This window comes from Nerophis ophidion, linkage group LG10, assembly GCF_033978795.1.
Source record: "Nerophis ophidion isolate RoL-2023_Sa linkage group LG10, RoL_Noph_v1.0, whole genome shotgun sequence".
Lineage (NCBI taxonomy): Eukaryota > Metazoa > Chordata > Actinopteri > Syngnathiformes > Syngnathidae > Nerophis > Nerophis ophidion.
This window is the reverse complement of record NC_084620.1, coordinates 66,030,626-66,052,077: the sequence shown is the minus strand read 5'-3', so window position 1 is coordinate 66,052,077 and position 21,452 is coordinate 66,030,626. Positions and strand designations below refer to the sequence as shown.

At 41.6% G+C, this 21,452-nt stretch overlaps 1 long non-coding RNA gene across 1 annotated transcript in view; it reads left to right on the top strand.

The window, feature by feature from the left end:
- Positions 1–335: 335 nt before the first annotated feature.
- Positions 336–21,452, top strand: part of LOC133561189 (uncharacterized) — an 83,620-nt gene continuing 62,503 nt past the window's right edge. The window contains exons 1-2 of the long non-coding RNA XR_009808603.1: positions 336–527; positions 3,852–3,940. This is a non-coding gene — a long non-coding RNA (uncharacterized LOC133561189). The remainder of the gene's footprint in view (positions 528–3,851; positions 3,941–21,452) is intronic.

The window sequence follows — 21,452 nt, the reverse complement described above, 5'->3', positions numbered from 1 at the left end:
AGCAGGCGGGTAAAGTGTCTTGCCCAAGGACACAACGGCAGTGACTAGGCTGGCAGAAGCGGGAATCGAACCTTTAACCCTCAAGTTGCTGGCACGGCCACTCTACCAACCGAGCTATACCTATGAGTGCTGCTCATAGACGAAATAACTCGGGTGAAAAAAATCCCCAGTTTGAGTTTGTTGGTGTTTTAGTTCCTGTCTAGCGCTCTTATTTTGGTTGTACTTCCTGTTCTGTGTGTGTTAACCTGCAGTGACTTTACTCCTGCCTGTGAGCAGTGCTCGTCACACCTGTTTTACATCAACAATCAAGACTAAATTGAGCCTTGGCTACTTCCTGTGTGGGTTCACTCTGAGTGTCACTCTGCAAAGTTTCACTTTTCCTGCTTTTGACAGAAAAGAGGAGTTTTACCAGCACTGCTGCATTCAGGGACCACGAGCGCCGTTACAATACAACCCGACCCTGATCGAATGGGCGCCATCGCAGAACCCAGGAGGGACTGGATATTCTTGAAAAGATGCAGTCATAGGTAAAGGTGCCAAAATGTTGCTAGTAATATAATGTTGTTGTTTTTTAAAGTACATTTAAAAGCATGCAAAAAGGTATTCTACTATATTAGTATTTTATTAGTAAAACTACCGTATTTCCTTGAATTGCTGCCGGGGCGCTAATTAATTTAAAACCTCTTCTCACTCCTGCGCTTACCAAAGGCATGCGGTAAAAGTAAGCATGTGCTAATTATTTTAAAACCTCTTCTCACTCCGGCACTTACCAAAGGCATGCAGTAAAAATTTGAGTGTGATTTAAGCTTGGACCTTAAATCCTACTGAATAGCTCTTAAAGGGGAACATTATCACAATTTCTGAAGGGGTAAAACCAATAAAAATCAGTTCCCAGTGGCTTATTTAATTTTTTGAAGTTTTTATCCAAATTCTACCCATCCCGGAATATCCCCAAAAAAAGCTTTAAAGTGCTTGATTTTCGCTATTTGCCTAAGCCACTGTCCATTTCCCTGTGACGTCACATAGCGATTTCAATACAAACAATGGCGAATAGCACAGCAAGACATAGCGACATTAGCCCGGATTCAGACTCGGATTTCAGCGTCTTAAGCGATTCAACAGATTGCGTATGTATTGAAACAGATGGTTGGAGTATGGAGGCAGATAGCGAAAACGAAATTGAAGAAGAAACTGAAGCTATTGACGCTATTCGGCCATGCATGTCTGTCTTAGCATCGCCGGTAAAATGTGCAGACCAAACGATCAGGACTTTCGCATTGACACTGGGTCAACTTAAATCCGTCGATTGGTAAGTGTTTGTTTGGCATTAACTGTGGGTGGAAGGAAACGCTGGATGTAAATATAGTTTCAAATGTACATACAGGTAGCCTAAATAGCATGTTAGCATCGATTAGCTGGCAGTCATGCCGCGACCAAATATGTCTGATTAGCACATAAGTCAATAACATCAACAACACTCACCTTTTGTGATTTCGTTGAGGGTCACTGGTTCAAACCCCACCTAGAACCAACCTCGTCACGTCCGTTGTGTCCTGAGCAAGACACTTCACCCTTGCTCCTGATGGGTGCTGGTTAGTGCCTTGCATGGCAGCTCCCTCCATCAGTGTGTGAATGTGTGTGTGAATGGGTAAATGTGGAAGTAGTGTCAAAGTGCTTTGAGTACCTTAAAGGTAGAAAAGCGCTATACAAGTACAACCAATTTATCGTTGGGAATGCCTCTGCTTTGAGTGTCGCAGGATATCCAGACATTCTTGCCATCTCTGTGCCATCTTTGTCGTAGCATCGCCGGTAAAAACCAAACGAGGGACTTTCACATCTCTTGACACTGGAGCAACTTAAATCTGTCGATTGGTAAGTGTTTGTTTGGCATTAAATGTGGATGGAGGGAAAGGCTGGATGTAAATATAGCTACAAATGAGGCATAATGCTGCAATATGTACACACAGCTAGCCTAAATAGTATGTTAGCATCGATTAGCATGCCGTGCTAATCGATGCACTTTCTACGTGAATCAACTTGAATCCGTCCCTGATCGTGTTGTTACATCTTCTGACAACACACCGACGAGGCATGATGTCTCCAAGGTATCGGAAAATAGTCGAAAAAACAGAAAATAACAGAGCTGATCTGACTCGATGCGTGTGATGTGGTAGGGAAAAATGGCGTTGAGTACATAGGTGACGTCACGTTCTGACGTCGTCGCTCAGAGAGGCATAAACAGAAAGGCGTTTAATTCGCCAAAATTCACGCATTTAGAGTTCGGAAATCGGTTAAAAAAAATATGGTCTTTTTTTCTGCAACATCAAGGTATATATTGACGCTTACATAGGTCTGCTGATAATGTTCTCCTTTAATCTTCTTCCCTTTATGCGATTTCAAATTACCGGTTTGAAATCAGCCTCCTCCATTTTGAAAATGACGACAGGGGAAGTGTCACTTGTGACGTGACGAGTTTGACCCGGTGGTAATTCCAAGCATGCGCTAATTATTTTGCGAAGCGAGTTTGACGCGGCAGTAATTCAAGGCAGGCGCATACTATGGCAATTCAAGGAAATACGATATGTTGTATATTAACACTAAAAGATGACGTTTTATCTTGAAGCCTCTGCTCCACCTTTTGAAGACAAGGCAAGGGTGAAATAACAGTAAATCAATCATCCATCCATCCATTTCCTACCGCGGGGGGCGCTGGTGCCTATCTCAGCTACAATCATTGTTTATTTATATAGCCCCAAATCACAAGTGTCTCAAAGGGCTGCACAAGCCACAACTACATTCGCGGTACAGAGCCCTCATAAGGGCAAGGAAAAACTCACCCCAGTGGGACGTCGGTGACAGTGTCTATGAGAACGAAAGCAATGGATATTGCGCGGGTCCAACATGATATTATGAAAGTCTAGTCCGTAGTGGATCCAATAAACAGTAATACATCAAACTAATATGAATAAACGTATATCATTAATAATACACACAAGTAATTAGGCTCTGTGAAGTTTCAGCAAGTATGGCGTTGTTCCCTAAAATATGTAAGATTGTTCTCAAATTTAACCCCGTTTGAAAAGTAATCGGAATGTGGGAAATTGATGAGCCTTTTGTTTGCGGTTGTGTATTGCTGCACTGTGTTGGGGACGTTCAGGAGTGAAGTTGTCTCTGGCTTCATTTGTCTGTACTTATTTGACCGATCTAATTTTTTTTTTTTATTTATTAGTTTTATTTTAGTTTATATATATTTCTTGTGGGTTACTTGTTTGGTGGAAAAATTGAAATTAAATTTTAACTTGAAGTGGCTGGGGAGAGGGAAGTCTGGGCTTCCCTGCTTAGGCTGCTGCCCCCGCGACCCGACCCCGGATAAAACGATGGACAGACATTTTTACATGTATTTAGTTGCATTTGTCAAAACATTCATTAAACAAAAATTTTTTTCCATACTTTTGAAAGGATATGTTGCTATAATAAATAAATTAATTAATTAATACATTTTAAAAAATCAATACAAATTAGATAAAGAAAATAATAAAAGGGCTCGGTAAATGGCGTCAATAAGGTCATGGGTTAGCTCAGTGGTGTATTTAAAAATATATTTTTAAATACACCATTTTTTTTAAACCGCAGGGTTTAAAGTGTAGGAAAAAGTATATGCGATGACAGATGCCATATTCCCGAAAATATGATTATTAAAGCCATCAATCTGAATTATTATGCAAGTTATTTTCTGTGAAACATTTTTCTCCGGCCTCATTATGTCGTTTTGCTACCTCCTGATTTATTACGTGTGCTCTGATGCTGATGTTTTTTTTCACGTCGTGCAACTTTTCCAATTATGTTTTCAGACCATGTTCATAACCAGGAGAAGAAGGAGGGGTGGAAAAAAGGAAGCATGTCGATAATTGAAGACGTCGTCTGCGTGGGGGAACAAAAGGTACGTTTTGATGACTGCGGCACAATTACCGTATTTCGTTGAATTTAAAACCTCTTCTCACTCCGGCGTTTACCAAAGGCATGCGGTAAATTTAGGCCTACGCTTATAAATTTGAGTGTGATGTAAGGATACCATAATGAAAAGCACATTTAATAAAAAACATTATGGTCTTACCTTTACTTATAAATAAAGTCCATGCGCAGCTCCTTCTGATCAAAAGCATCGATAACTTCTTTATAGAAGTCTTCCTTATCTTTCTTCAGTTTTAAAAGTCTCTTTGTCTTGATGGAGATCTTCCTTTATTGCTTCCTGCTTCGATTGAAGGTCCAGTTTAGAAAACTGTTTTATTTTAGATATGTAATCCTCCGTGTTAAAAGTGCAAGCGAGAGGGAAAAAATGAAGGATCACTAGCGCCCTCTACAACCAGGAGGCGGGAGTCATTTAATGACTCATATTTGACACACGCAGCTACGGTATATTAATAAAACATAGCTGCTTACTGTTTTTTTTTTTAGCATATTCAACAGCTTGGACCTTAAATCCTACTGAATAGCTCTTAATCTTCTTCCCTTTATGCGATTTCAAATGATTTAAATCAGTGTCCTCCATTTTGAAAATGATGACAGGTGAAGTGACACTCGTGACGTGACGAGTTTGACCCAGTGGAAATTCTAGGCATATGCGCTAATAAAAATAATATTTTGCGGAACGAGTTTGATATTCTTGGCAGGCGCATACTATAAACCCGGCGGCAATTCAAGGAAATACGGTAGATGCGGTAATGTTATTGACGGCGGGAAATAAAAGGGACGCGACTCCTGTAGACGCGCGAGGTCCAGATGGGCCGACAGGCAGATATAGATGTATAAACATGAAACAGATTCTTTACAAGGGAGGTCAGCGCGGGCTGGCAGAGTACACTAATATCCCCGTGCTGAGCAGGATGGTGGGTGACAATGCGAGTCGGTCGCACTCGGCTGCGCTCCATGAGCCAATGGAGGGAAATAGGAATGGGGGGGGGGGGTTTATGCTAATGCAGATGATCCTTTCACATAAACGTCAAAACACCTTGATTGGAATAAGAAAACGCCGTAACTGAATTTATTGCCCCCCCCATCCCCCGCCACCTGCTGAGGCTTTGGAGGCCGTAAAAGTGGAGAGTGTCATCTCGCCAGCCTCCAGTGGCGTTTGATGGACTTTTGGAGTCAAGCGTCTACGGCAGGGGTGTCAAACAAGTTTTATCCGGCCCGCGGGAGAAGTTTGCTAAGTATAAATGAGCTAAAATTTTCGAATGAAAGAAACTGCTGTTCTAAATGTGTCCACTAGATGTCGCAATAGCAATTCTTTGTAGATTCGTAGATTACCGTATTTCCTTGAATTGCCTCCGGGGCGCTATTTAATTTAACACCTCTTCTCACTCCGGCGCTTACCAAAGGCATGCGGTAAAAGTAAGCATGCGCTAATTATTTTAAAACCTCTTCTCACTCCGGCGCTTACCAAAGGCATGCGGTAAAAGTAAGCATGCGCTTATTTTTTTAAAACCTCTTACCAAAGGCATGCGGTAAAAGTAAGCATGCGCTAATTATTTTAAAACCTCTTCTCACTCCGGCGCTTACCAAAGGCATGCTGTAAAAGTAAGCATGTGCTAATTATTTTAAAACGTCTTCTCACTCCGGCGCTTACCAAAGGCATGCAGTAAAAGTAAGCATGCGCTAATTATTTTAAAACCCCTTCTCACTCCGGCGCTTACCAAGGCATGCGGTAAAAGTAAGCATGCGCTTACTATTTTAAAACCTCTTCTGACTCCGGCGCTTACTAAAGGCATACGGTAAAAAGTAAGCATCCGCTAATTATTTTAACACCTCTTCTCACTCCGGCGCTTACCAAAGGCATGCGGTAAAAGTAAGCATGCGCTTATTATTTTAAAACCTCTTACCAAAGGCATGCGGTAAAAGTAAGCATGCACTAATTATTTTAAAACCTCTTCTCACTCTGGCACTTACCAAAGGCATGCAGTAAAAATTTGAGTGTGATGTAAGCTTGGACCTTGAATCCTACTGAATAGCTCTTAATCTTCTTCCTTTTATGCGATTTCAAATTACCGGTATTGAAATTAGCCTCTTTCATTTTGAAAAAGATGACAGGGGAAGTGTCACTCGTGACGTGACGAGTTTGACCCCGCGAAAAATTTTAGAAATATGCTAATTATTTTGCGAAACGAGTTTGACCCGGCAGTAATTGAAGGCAGGCGAATACTATACTGTATGTCCTGCGGCAATTCAAGGAAATACGGTTTGCTACATATGTAAAAAATAAAATAAAAAATAAACCACTTTAATGTATCAGTCGAGGAAAATGAACAAACTACATAAACAACGTCCTGTGATTTGATTTTTATTTATTTTTGTATGTCTCGATAGATTGAAAATGAACACCAATGTGCTGACTGTTGAACATTATCACATTAGTGAATTATATTTATGTAGCGCTTTTCTCTAGTGACTCAAAGCGCTTTACATAGTGAAACCCAATATCTAAGTTACATTTAAAGCAGTGTGGGTGGCACTGGGAGCAGGTGGGTAAAGTGTCTTGCCCAAGGACACAACGGCAGTGACTAGGATGGCGGAAGCGGGAATCGAACCTGCAACCCTCAAGTTGCTGGCACGGCCACTCTACCAACCGAGCTACGCCGCCCCACATAATTTATTCAGAAAGTATAAAAACGACAAATAATGGTATTAACCGCAACATGTAAGTGTAAAAAAACATTGATTTGTACATTTTTCAGAATGTGCTTATTCTATTTTTGAACCAAAAAAACAAAACAATCTAAAGTTGTCTTTATTTTTTAGTTATCTTGCCGTGATTTTACCAGTCCGGCCCACTTGGGAGTAGATTTTTTTTCCATGTGGCCACCGATCTAAAATGAGTTTGACGCCCCTGGTTTACGGGAAAAGACCACCAACAGCAGGACTGGAAAGTTGCGTTGTCTTTTTTCTTATTTTTTCTTTTTTTCATCCCGCCGCCACATTATGGCCCCGCTGTAAAAAATGCAGCACTGCAGCTTTCATTAGTGCACAGAGCAAAGATTATGGCTCAATGCAGTGCTATAAATTATGCATGGGCTGTGTGTGCAGGCCTTTAGCCCCCACCCCAATTTGAAAATGACAATTTTCATCTGGAATATTGGAGCGGCTGCTTGGGCCCCCCTTTTAATGACACCAGGAGCTTTTCTATTTTAATGTTGCCACAGAGCAGTGCTTCTCAAGTAGTGGGGGCGGGTGTAACCCTGGAGGGGGCGCCGTGATGCGTGAGAGGCGATAGCGCATATTTTGCCACACAGAGATGCTGTAAGAGTCTGGAAAATGCGGTACCAAAAAATATTTTTCCAAATATTAGTCGCAGCCGTACATACAGTGGGGCAAAAAAGTATTTAGTCAGCCACCGATTGTGCAAGTTCTCCCACTTAAATTGATGACAGAGGTCTGTAATTTTCATCATAGGTACACTTCAACTGTGAGAAACAGAATGTGGAAAAAAAATCCAGGAATTCACTTTGTAGGAATTTTAAAGAATTTATTTGTAAATTATGGTGGAAAATAAGTATTTGGTCAACCATTCAAAGCTCTCACTGATGGAAGGAGGTTTTGGCTCAAAATCTCACGATACATGGCCCCATTCATTCTTTCCTTAACACGGATCAATCGTCCTGTCCCCTTAGCAGAAAAACAGCCCCAAAGCATGATGTTTCCACCCCCATGCTTCACAGTAGGTATGGTGTTCTTGGGATGCAACTCAGTATTCTTCTTCCTCCAAACACGGCCAGTTGAGTTTATACCAAAAAGTTCTATTTTGGTTTCATCTGACCACAGGACATTCTCCCAATCCTCTGCTGTATCATCCATGTATCCATTTTGGTATAAACTCAACTCGTCGTGTTTGCAGGAAGAAGAATACTGAGTTGCATCCCAAGAACACCAAACCTACTGTGAAGCATGGGGGTGGAAACATCATGCTTTGGGGCTGTTTTTCTGCTAAGGGGACAGGACGATTGATGTTAAGGAAAGAATGAATGGGGCCATGTATCGTGAGATTTTGAGCCAAAACCTCCTTCCATCAGTGAGAGCTTTGAATGGTCGACCAAATACTTATTTTCCACTATAATTTACAATTATATTCTTTAAAATTCCCACAATGTGAATTCCTGGATTTTTTTTTCACATTCTGTCTCTCACAGTTGAAGTGTACCTATGATGAAAATTACAGACCTCTGTCATCATTTTAAGTGGGAGAAATTGCACAATCGGTGGCTGACTAAATACCTTTTTGCCCCACTGTATATACGTTGTGAAATGAGTTATTTATACAGAAATATTTTATAAAGGTTTTTTTCGACCTACCTTAAATCAGGGGTCTCAGGCCCGCGGATCAATTGCGGCCCGCGAGACGTTATTTTGTGGCCCCCACCCAGAGGTGGGTAGTGACGCGCTACATTTACTCCGTTACATCTACTTGAGTAACTTTTGGGATAAATTGTACTTCTAAGAGTAGTTTTTATGCAACTTACTTTTACTTGAGTATATTTATAGAGAAGAAATGCTACTTTTACTCCGCTCCATTTGTCTGCAATCAGCTCGCTACTCGCTACTTTTTTTTTTTTTAATCGATCTGTTAATGCACGCTTTGTTTGTTTTGTTTTTGTCAGACACATTCAAAGTAGGAACTACGCATGCCTGCGTTTCACCAATCACATGCAGTCACTAGTGACGTTGGACCAATCAAACAGAGCCAGGTGGTCACGTGACCGTCACACGTAGAACCCGACATGTTGAAAAACTTATTGGGGTGTTACCATTTAGTGGTCAACTGTACGGAATATGTACTGTACTGTGCAATCTACTAATAAAAGCTTCAATCAATCAATCAAAAGTGTAAAGAAAAAAGACACTTTTTATTTCAACCGTACTTCCCGTCAAAAGCCTAAAGACTGATCGCACAGTTCCTGTCTTCACAATAAAAGCGCTGCTCCATCGCGCCTGCGCCTACAAAATAAGAGTCTCCGAAAGCCAGCGCAAACAAGCTAGCAAGCTACGGAGTTTGCCGCCAATGTATTTCTTGTAAAGTGTATAAAGACGAATATGGAAGCTGGACAAATAAGATGCCAAAAACCAACGGCTTTCATCATGTATTAGACAGGAAGGAGGAACTTTTTTTCTCCTCCATTTGAAAACCGGGACGTTATCAGCACTACTGTCAGGTAATACATCAACTTATATTCTTGTCTTCATGAAAGATAGGAATCTGTGTTAAACATGCATGTATATTCATTAAAACACCTTTAACATGTCAACAAAAACGGCAAAATAAATAAATATGAATTATATGCTATATATATGTATATATGTATATATGTATATATATATGTATGTATGTATGTATATATATATATATATATATATATATATATATATATATATATATATATATATATATATATATATATATATATATATATATATATATATATATATATATGAGGTAGATCACCTCGACTTGGTCATTTATTAAGTAATTGATTAACGTTGAAAAACTTATTGGGGTGTTACCATTTAGTGGTCAATTGTACGGAATATGTACTGTACTGTGCAATCTACTAATAAAAGTATCAATCAATCAATGAATGCTTACTGAGGCTATGGTGCTGTTAAGTTATTGTGGTTCAATTTGCCTTAATTTTTTATTTTATTTTAATGTATTATCATTTAATATATAATATTTTTTTAGTTGCTTAAGAGATATTCCTGGCTCTGAATTTGCTCATTGCTAGTTTTATGTTTTTGTGCATTATTTGTTGCCGTAATCATTAAACGAACAGGTTACTCATCAGTTACTCAGTACTTGAGTAGTTTTTTCACAACATACTTTTTACTTTTACTCAAGTAAATATTTGGGTGACTACTCCTTACTTTTACTTGAGTAATAAATCTCTAAAGTAACAGTACTCTTACTTGAGTACAATTTCTGGCTACTCTACCCACCTCTGCCCCCACCTTAATGTGAAAGTCTAATGTTAGCGCGGCCCGCGAGTTTTATATGAACGGCGCTTGACAGCGTGGTGTTATTTGGGTCCAAAATGACTTTCAACGTTCTGGGTTGCCTACCCCTGCATTATTGGAAAAGCGGCGAATGAGTGAAAGCGACAGAGACGTTGCCATGGAGCCGAGGGTTTTTTAACGTGCCTGGTTGCAGTCACACCGTGACCGCTGTGCGTCAGTAATAATAGTCCCCGATAACCTGGAACAATTCAAACCGATATTAGGTTTTTTTTCTATTTAATTTGCATTGCCTCACATATTTTAATCCTCATTGTGTTCATTTACACCTCAGCTGCGATGAGGTGGCGACTTGTCCAGAGTGTAGCCCGCCTTCGGCCCGATTGTTGCTGAAATTGGCACGAGCGACCCAAAGGGAATAAGTGGTAGAAAATGGATGGATGGATGGATTGTGTTAATTTATATTTTGATTTCATTTTGTATTGAAAATAAAAATAGACATTTAAAAACTAAAGAAATCTTTTCCTGCGGCCCAGCCTCACCCAGACTCTGCATCCAGTAGCCCCCAGGCAAATTGAATTTGAGACCCCTGCCTTAAATGTTTCCAAAGTTTGTAACATGGCAGATCAAACAAAACAGAAGTCATCGTCATGGACCCACTCGCTGCGGGAGCTAGCTCTCCAATCAGCTAAACAGACTCAATAACTCCACGGTGACGTTTTGTGAATTTACTGAGGAACAACACAGAAAGAATGCAATTGAAATTGAACATTACTAACATGTTAGGATATGAGCTAATGCTAGCGACGCTAGCTTGATTACATTACGATAGTATGTACAAATATGCATGAAAACACTCGTACAAACGTCACACATGGGACGGTTTAGTAAGTATGAATTGTTTTAGTTATATTGTAAAACGAAGAACCGTTGCTTGGAGTGATGAATGAAGAATCCCTACAAGTAGAAAGACTTATACTTCCGGTTCAAAGCTCAGTCCAAACACTGCGGCACCTGCGTTGTGCAAACTCATCCAAAACAATAACACCTATTCAGTGTATTTGCTAGATTTTGTTTTGTTTTGTTTGTTTTGATAATGGCATTATGGTCGTCCGCAAAGACAAATCCATAAATTAACCGCACTGTTTTATAAGCCACGGGTTTCAAAGGCTAGGATAAAAAGTAGCTACTTATAGTTCGGAATGTATGGATAAGTAAACATTCCCTTCAGAAGGGAGGGGTGGCGAGAAAAAAATTCTGTCTTCTTGCAAAGTCTTTTATGAGTGGGCGTGGCAGAAAATAGTTGCGAACCACACAGAGTCACATAATCTTGTGAATAATGCACTATAGCATAATATCTAGAATGCTAATGTGTACACATTCAACGCAACGTCATTTTTGTTACGCACATTGATGTGGGAATGGACCCCAGGATGCAGAGAGAGGAAATAGTGTGCGGGTAATACCTTTTTATTAGCAGGAAACAAAAACTAGTGCAGCTCGGGAGCGCACAGAAATCTAAACCCTATGGCACAAAAGTCAAAAAGACATATAAAGCAGCTTGATCGGCAACCAGAAATTGGTGTTTCCTGATTGCCAATCATGGACAGGTGAGAAAGGTGAAACATATGGTGGCAAACAGGAACTACAAATAAGAGTTTCAGCAGAGGAAAATCACTACGGAAAATGACCTACTGTATTTCCTTGAATTGCCGCCGGGTACATAGTATGCGCCTGACTAGAATTACTGCCGGAACAAACTCCATCCATCCATCCATTTTCTACCGCTTATTCCCTTCCGGGGTGGCCCGATTGTAGCTGAGATAGGCGCCCCCCGCAACCCCGGATCAAACTCATTTTGCAAAATAATTAGCGCATGCTTGGCATTACCGCCGGCTCAAACTTGTTTCGCAAAATATAATTTTTTCTTAGCGCATGTCTAGAATTTCCGCTGGGTCAAACTCGTTTCGCAAAATAATTAGCATATGCCTAGAATTTCCGCCGGGTCAAACTCGTCACGTCACTTCGCCTGTCGTCATTTTCAAAATGGAGGAGGCTGGATTCAATCATTTGAAATTGCGTAAAGGGAAGAAGATTAAGAGCTAATTAGTAGGATTTAGGGTCCAAGCTATTGAATATGCTAAAAAGAACAGTAAGCAGCTATGTTTTATTAATATACCGTAGCTGCGTGTGTCAAATATGAGTCATTAAATGATTCCCGCCTCCTGGAGGCAACAAGCTGTAATATCTTACTGAGATCATTTCGGACCAAAACCATTAAAACAAGTAAAACATACAATCTTCTTAGTGAGAATGATCATATTATCAGACAGAAAATAAGAAAATATCACCCTTATTTGAGATATTTAATCTTACTTAGATAAGTTTGTGCGGTGTACCTTAATTGTTTCCAAAGGTTGTCTGTAACTTGTCAGTAAAACGGCTGAACAAACAAAACAGAAGTCATCGTCATGGACCCACCAGCTGCGGAAGCTCGCTCTCCTATCAGCTAAACGGAGTCAATAACTCCATTGTGACATTTTAGTGAATTTACTAAGGAATTTGTACACCTAAACAATACAAAAATAATCTCATTGTAAGTTAATAATGCTAACACAGACACTGCTAGCCATGCAAGGTTCATTACATTATGATAGCACATACACATTTGCATGAAAACATTCCTACAAACATCACACATGGGACGGTTTAGTAAGTAAGAATTGTTGTAGTTATATTGCAAAACTGTTGAATGGAAAAATCCATTTGAGGAGAAACACAATGAACAAAAAAATATATATATTTTTTTCGCAACAATGTACCTCAGGGGTGTCCAAAGCGCGGCCCGCAGCTAATCTTGTACCGGCCCACCACACATTCTGAAAAAATTGCAAAATTGATAGTATTGCAAAAATTTAAAAATACATTTTAAAAAAGTGGATTGAGGTGAAATCTAATGAGAAAAAGTGGCAATGCTGTTCCTTTTGTCATTATTTTCTTTTTTTTTTCCATTGCTCAAAAAAAAGACCAAAAAATGTTATGAATTATTACTTAAAAATTGTCACTTAAAACATTTTTATGTGGAAAAAATATTGCATATGTTGTGTGATTGCCATATAAAAACATCAAAGTTTTGACAAGAGCATAAAAAAACCAAAAAATAGTTCAAACTTAAAATCGATAGATATATCGAAAGTAGATCTTGAAATTCAAGTGATAAAAGTTAAAAAAAAAAAAAAAAAAAGTAATAAAAATGCATAATTTTATGAGTGGGGAACCTTTCAGATCTCAAATATATTTAGTGGGATTTTATTTAACTTTTCACTGTCCCTCCATCCATCCATTTTCTACCGCTTATTCCCTTTTTGGGGTCACGGGGGGCGCTGGCGCCTATCTCAACTACAATCGGGCGGAAGGCAGGGTACACCCTGGACAAATCGCCACCTCATCGCAGGGCCAACACAGATAGACAGACAACATTCACACACTAGGGCCAATTTAGTGTTGCCAATCAACCTATCCCCAGGTGCATGTCTTTGGAAGTGGGAGGAAGCCGGAGTACCCGGAGGGAACCCACGCAGTCACGGAGAGAACATGCAAACTCCACACAGAAAGATCCCAAGCCTGGATTTGAACCCAGGACTGCAGGACCTTCGTATTGTGAGGCAGACGCACTAACCCCTCTTCCACCGTGAAGCCCCATTACTCAAAAATATTAAATCATTAAAATCAATGGTGTCCTGCATTGTTGATCTTTGAGGGCTTTAATTGCTGAATAAAGGAACTCAAAGTACTATCTATCCATCCATCTAAATACTGCATATTTCAGTTTTACTATAAAAAACAAAGTTGTCTTTGACAGAAAAGCATAAAACCTCATTTGTTTTACTTTATATCAACCTCAAGCTGATATAGAGATTTACTGTAAGCATTAAATAAAAAAGAATATATTACGATTCCTTCCACCCACATTTAATGCGAAACAAACACTTACCAATCGACTGATTTAAGTTGCTCCAGTGTCACAAGATGCGAAAGTCCTGATCGTTTGGTCCGCACATTTTACCGGCGATGCTAACGCAGCTATTTGGCCATGCTTTGGCTATGAATAGCGTCTATAGCTTTTCGCTCAATAGCTTCAGTTTCTTCTTCAATACTTTCATACTCCAACCATCCGTTTCAATACATGCGTAATCTGTTGAATCGCTTAAGCCGCTGAAATCCGAGTCTGAATCCGAGCTAATGTCGCTATATCTTGCTGTGGTATTCCCATTGTTTGTTTACATTGGCAGCACTGTGTGACGTCACAGGGAAATGGATAGTCTCATCGCAAATAGCGAAAATCAAGCACTTTAAAGCTTTTTTTTAGGGATATTCGGAGACCGGTAAAATTTTGAAAAAAAACTTCCAAAAATACAACAAGCCACTGGGAACTGATTTTTATTGTTTTTAACCCTTTTGAAATTGTGATAATGTTCCCCCTTTTTAAATTGCAGTGTGGAAACAGTTGTGGCTTTGAATGATTCTGCCCTTCCTGTGAAAAGTGCTCCCGTCTAAACCTGCCAGGTGTTGACTTCACCGTTTCAAGCCCCTGAGAGTCCGAAACCCGCCGTTGGCCGTGTGACTCGCTCAGGCCCTCACAAGAAGTGAAGTGAATTATATTTATATAGCGCTTTTCTCTAGTGACTCAAAGCGCTTTACATAGCGCTTTACATAAGGTTTTAATACTTACGTATAAAATACTACACGGTCTAGCTCCAGCCTATCTTGCCGATTGTATTGTACCATATGTCCCGGCAAGAAATCTGCGTTCAAAAGACTCCGGCTCATTAGTGATTCCTAGAGCCCAAAAAAAGTCTGCGGGCTATAGAGCGTTTTCCGTTCGGGCTCCAGTACTCTGGAATGCCCTCCCGGTAACAGTTCGAGATGCTACCTCAGTAGAAGCATTTAAGTCTCACCTTAAAACTCATCTGTATACTCTAGCCTTTAAATAGACCTCCTTTTTAGACCAGTTGATCTGCCGCTTCTTTTCTTTCTCCTATGTCCCCCCCTCCCTTGTGGAGGGGTCCGGTCCGATGACCATGGGTGAAGTACTGGCTGTCCAGAGTCGAGACCCAGGATGGACCGCTCGCCTGTGTATCGGTTGGGGACATCTCTACGCTGCTGATCTGCCTCCGCTTGAGATGGTTTCCTGTGGACGGAACTCTCGCTGCTGTCTTGGATCCGCTTTGAACTGAACTCTCGCGGCTGTGTTGGAGCCACTATGGATTGAACTTTCACAGTATCATGTTAGACCCGCTCGACATCCATTGCTTTCGGTCCCCTAGAGGGGGGGGTTGCCCACATCTGAGGTCCTCTGCAAGGTTTCTCATAGTCAGCATTGTCACTGGCGTCCCACTGGATGTGAATTCTCCCTGCCCACTGGGTGTGAGTTTTCCTTACCCTTTTGTGGGTTCTTCCGAGGCTGTTGTAGTCGTAATGATTTGTGCAGTCCTTTGAGACATTTGTGATTTGGGGCTATATAAATAAACATTGATTGATTGAAACCCAATATCTAAGTTACATTTAAACCAGTGTGGGTGGCACTGGGAGCAGGTGGGTAAAGTGTCTTGCCCAAGGACACAACGGCAGTGACTAGGATGGCGGAAGTGGGAATCGAACCTGCAACCCTCAAGTTGCTGGCACGGCCACTCTACCAACCGAGCTATACCGCCCTCACAAGAAGATGCCCTAGGCGAGCACGCACCGCACACGTCTTTTTGGAAAACCTTTTCACAATCCTAAATGTGTTTGCACTGCTCATTTTCCGCACATTTCACTGTTATGAGGCGCTGATAAAGAATAATGGCGGCTTTTATTTCTCGCAGCACTTCACGTCCCAGTGACCCCCCCCGCTCTTTTTTTTTTTTTTTTTTGGCAGGCCGGCGGGGTTTGGATTTTTAGCTCACAATCAATTCCTTTTAATCACAATGGGCAGCGCCCTGCAGGCGGGGGGGTGGTGGGATAAAGGGGGGGGGGGGTGTGTGTGCTAATTGATTGGCAGGTATTTGCATATACAGTACGCCGCAAAATGTCACGCCCGGCCTTGGCGGTGACCTGCGTGGGCCTGTTGGCGCCACAAAGTGATGAAGGTAATTCATCATGCAGCCCGCGCGCGCTCCCTCTCCGACGGCGCCCGCCATTGTTGGCGTCGTCAGTCACCTGTCACGCCGCGGTGGGCACGGGGAGAGGACAGATGAGGGGACGCCGCCGCGGCGGTGGGGAAGTGGGAGATTGCAGATGAGGGTGACGCTCGACAACAAACATTCCCCGCTGCCGCCCAATTAGACTTTCCATCGATTTTTAAACCGTAAATAGTGGCTCCGGTCATCTTAGCAGCCGTGTTTTACAACATCTCATCACCACACCGCAAAATATGAAATCTAAGTAAGATGAAATAGCTCAAATACGGGTGATATTTGCTTATTTTCTGTCTGATAAGATGATTTTATGTTGCACTTGTTATAAGGGTTTTGGTCCTAAAGCAGGGGTCGGGAACCTTTTTGGCTGAGAGAGCCAAGAAGCCAAATATTTAAAAATATATTTCCGTAAGAGCCATATAATATTTTTTTTTAACACTGAACACAACTAAACGCGTACATTTTTAAGTAAGACCAACATCTCTAGAGTATAATAAATAGGTCTCTTATTCTTTGTAATAACATTGTTATTCTGAAGCTAACTGTGGAGGGGGCGTGGCCTGTGGGCCTGCAGCGACAGGTGCGTAGAAGGCCCAGCTGGGCCTTGTTATCTAATCACCTGTCGCTCTGTTATAAGCAGCAGCCAGGAGGAGAGACGGGGTTGGGGCTGGAAATACTATTTCTGGAAAACAACTGAGAGACTTATTGAAAAATAAAACAATATTGTAACCCTGAAACAGGCTCGGCTTCACGGTGGCAGAGGGGTTAGTGCGTCTGCCTCACAATACGAAGTTCCTGCAGTCCTGGGTTCAAATCCAGGCTCGGGATCTTTCTGTGTGGAGTTTGCATGTTCTCCCCGTGAATGCGTGGGTTCCCTCCGGGTACTCCGGCTTCCTCCCACTTCCAAAGACATGCCCCTGGGGATAGGTTGATTGGCAAAAACTAAATTGGCCCTAGTGTGTGAATGTGAGTGTGAATGTTGTCTGTCTATCTGTGTTGGCCCTGCGATGAGGTGGCGACTTGTCCAGGGTGTACCCTGCCTTCCGCCCGATTGTAGCTGGGATAGGCGGCAGCGCCCCCCGCAACCCCAAAAGGGAGTAAGCGGTAGAAATGGATGGATGGGATGGATGAAACAGGCTCTCATGTCGGTGCTTGGGGGTCTGAAGAACCCCCAGGAGGGCAAGCCCCACACTAACCAATAATAAATAAATAACTTCTTACCATTAACGCAACTTCTTGAACAGGTGCGGTAGAAAACGGATGGATGGATTAAAAATGCATGAGAATGTTTTATATTATGAACATTATTTTTAACACTGTGATTACAAGTGGAATTATTCATTACTTATCGTGTTAAGCAACGTCAGTACAGATTTATCAGAGAGCCAGATGCAGTCATCAAAAGAGCCACATCTGGCTCTAGAGCCATAGGTTCCCTACCCCTGTTCTAAAGCATGGGTGTCAAACTCTGGCCCGCCGTGTAATTTAATTTGGCCCTTGAGGCAATATCAATTTAGCATTAGAGCTGGCCCGCCGGTGTTATAACACCACATTCACCACTAATATTCATACTTGCCAAACCTCCTAATTTTCCCGGTAGACTCCCGAAGTTCAGTGCCCCTCCCGAAAATCTCCCATTCTCTCGAATTTCTACCAATTTCCACCTGGACAACTATATTGGGGGCGTGCATTTAAGGCACTGCCTTTAGTGTTCTCTACAACCTGTCGTCACGTCTGCTTTTCCTCCATAATAACAGCGTGTCACATAATATTTGTGGCTTTTACACACACACACATGCACAAGTGAATGCAAGGCATACTTGGTCAACAGCCATACACGTCACACTGAGGGTGGCCGTACAAACAACTTTTGCACTGTTACAAATATGCGCCACACTGTGAACCCACACCAAACAAGAATGACAAACACATTTCGGGTGATTATCCGCACCGTAACACAACAGAACAAATACCCAGAAACCCTTGCAGCACTAACTCTTCCGTGTTCGGTCCTTGGCCCTGCACTCTTCAGCATCTACATGCTGCCGCTGGGTGACATCATACGCAAATACGGTATTAGCTTTCACTGTTATGCTGATGACACCCAACTCTACATGCCCCTAAAGCTGACCAACACGCCGGATTGTAGTCAGCTGGAGGCGAGTCTTAATGAAATTAAATAAATAAAATAAATAAATGGGTTGTACTTGTATAGCGCTTTTCTACCTTCAAGGTACTCAAAGCGCTTTGACACTACTTCCACATTTACCCATTCACACACACAATCACACACTGATGGAGGGAGCTGCCATGCAAGGGGCCAACCAGCACCCATCAGGAGCAAGGGTGAAGTGTCTTGCTCAGGACACAACGGACGTGACGAGGTTGGTTCTAGGTGGGATTTGAACCAGTGACCCTCGGGTTGCGCACGGCTACTCTCCCACTGCGCCACGCCGTCAATTAAACAATGGATGTCCGCTAACTTTTTGCAACTTAACGCCCAAAAAACGGAAATGCTGATTATCGGTCCTGCTAGACACCGACCTCTATTTAATAATACAACTTTAACATTTGACAACCAAATAATAAACAAGGTGACTCGGTAAAAAATCTGGGTATTATCTTTGACCCAACTCTCTCCTTTGAGTCACACATTAAAAGCGTTACTAAAACGGCCTTCTTTCATCTCCGTAATATCGCTAAAATTCGCTCCATTTTGTCCACTAAAGACGCCGAGATCATTATCCATGCGTTTGTTACGTCACGTCTCGATTACTGTAACGTATTATTTTCGGGTCTCCCCATGTCTAGCATTAAAAGATTACAGTTGGTACAAAATGCGGCTGCTAGACTTTTGACAAGAACAAGAAAGTTTGATCACATTACGCCTGTACTGGCTCACCTGCACTGGCTTCCTGTGCACTCAAGATGTGACTTTAAGGTTTTACTACTTACGTATAAAATACTACACGGTCTAGCTCCATCCTATCTTGCCGATTGTATTGTACCATATGTCCCGGCAAGAAATCTGCGTTCAAAAGACTACGGCTTATTAGTGATTCCTAGTGCCCCAAAACAAGTCTGCGGGCTATAGAGCGTTTTCCGTTCGGGCTCCAGTACTCTGGAATGCCCTCCCGGTAACAGTTCGAGATGCTACCTCAGTAGAAGCATTTAAGTCTCACCTTAAAACTCATCTGTATACTCTAGCCTTTAAATAGACCTCCTTTTTAGACCAGTTGATCTGCCGCTTCTTTTCTTTTTTTCCTCTGTCCCCCCCTCCCTTGTGGAGGGGGGGACATCCTTGTCGAGACCCAGGATGGACCGCTCGTCGGGACCCATGATGGACCGCTCGCCTGTGTATCGGTTGGGGACATCTCTACGATGCCGATCCGACTCCGCTTGGGATGGTTTCCTGTGGACGGGACTCTCGCTGCTGTCTTGGATCCGCTTGAACTGAACTCTCGCGGCTGTGTTGGAGCCACTATGGATTGAACTTTCACAGTATCATGTTAGACCCGCTCGACATCCATTGCTTTCGGTCCCCTGGGGGGGGGGGATTGCCCACATCTGAGGTCCTCTGTCACTGGCGTCCCACTGGATGTGAATTCTCCCTGCCCACTCGGTGTGAGTTTTCTTTGCCCTTTTGTGGGTTCTTCCGAGGATGTTGTAGTCGTAATGATTTGTGCAGTCCTTTGAGACATTTGTGATTTGGGGCTATATAAATAAACATTGATTGATTGATTGAAACTTCCAGCAAACTGACCAATAAATAACGTTTTATTCATGCATTTTCTCTTGCTACTTCAAGGCTTGAATGTTTGGTTCATTCATTCATTGTTATTCTATTTTCAAATGTATTAGCTTGTGGAAAAAAAAAAAAATGATATTTACCTCAGAAGATTGAAAATAAAAAAAAAAGACATAAAAATGTTAGTAAAATTTTATTTGATACGCCATTGATATTCTTTTAATTATTATTATTATTATTTGAAACTGGATTTTGCATGTCACTAAAGTTATATAAGCCTTCCTTGTTCAATATTTAATGCAAAACTTGTTTGGGTCCCTATTAAAAGGTTAATTTGTTCAACCTTGGCCCGCGGCTTTGTTCCGTTTAAAATTTTGGCCCACTCTGTATTTGAGTTTGACACCCCTGTCCTAAAGGATTTCAGTAAATTATCACAGCTTGTTGCGGATATTTGATGACCCATATTGAGTAAAACATGCTTGAAACTAGAATATCAACTGTTGCAAAGCTGTGTCATCAACAGTATAAAACCACTTTTTTAAAGTAATTTCTTACTTCAAGCAGGAAAAACCACAATGATGCCCTAATGGCACTAGCATTAATTTAAGAATATTTTTCAACATATTGAGCAAAAAGGTCTCATTTGTTTTTCTACCCAGAAAAGTGCATTTATTAGTGAGAATATACTTCAATCAATCAATCAATCAATGTTTGTTTATACAGCCCTAAATCACAAATGTCTCAAAGGACTGCACAAATCATTACGACTACAACATCCTCGGAAGAACCCACAAAAGGGCAAGGAAAACTCACACCCAGTGGGACGCCAGTGACAATGATGACTATGAGAAACCTTGGAGAGGACCTCAGATGTGGGCAACCCCCCCCCCCCCCCTCCCTCTAGGGGACCGAAAGCAATGGATGTCGAGCGGGTCTAACATGATACTGTGAAAGTTCAATCCATAGTGGCTCCAACACAGCCACGAGAGTTCAGTTCAAAGCGGATCCAAGACAGCAGCGAGAGTCCCGTCCACAGGAAACCATCCCAAGCGGAGTCGGATCAGCATCGTAGAGATGTCCCCCAACCGATACACAGGCGAGCGGTCCATCCTGGGTCGCGACTCTGGACAGCCAGTACTTCATCCATGGTCCTCGGACCGGACCCCCTCCACAAGGGAGGGGGGGACATAGGAGAAAAAGAAAAGAAGCGGCAGATCAACTGATCTAAAAAGGTCTATTTAAAGGCTAGAGTATACAAATGAGTTTTAAGGTGAGACTTAAATGCTTATTATTTTAAGATATTTTTGGGTTCATTGAGGTTAGGTAATTTTACTTGTTTTGGAAAGTATTGACAAGCCGAATTTTTTTGTTCTATTGGCAGATAATTTTGCTTAGTTCAAATAAAATACCCCTACTTTTTGTTTTGTTTTTTCTTGTTTTTGAACACTTTTTGCAGTAAATCTGTTAAACTAGGTGCCTCTGAAAATAAGTTTTTCAACATGTTTTTTCGAAGTAATCTTGCTCAAATGTTG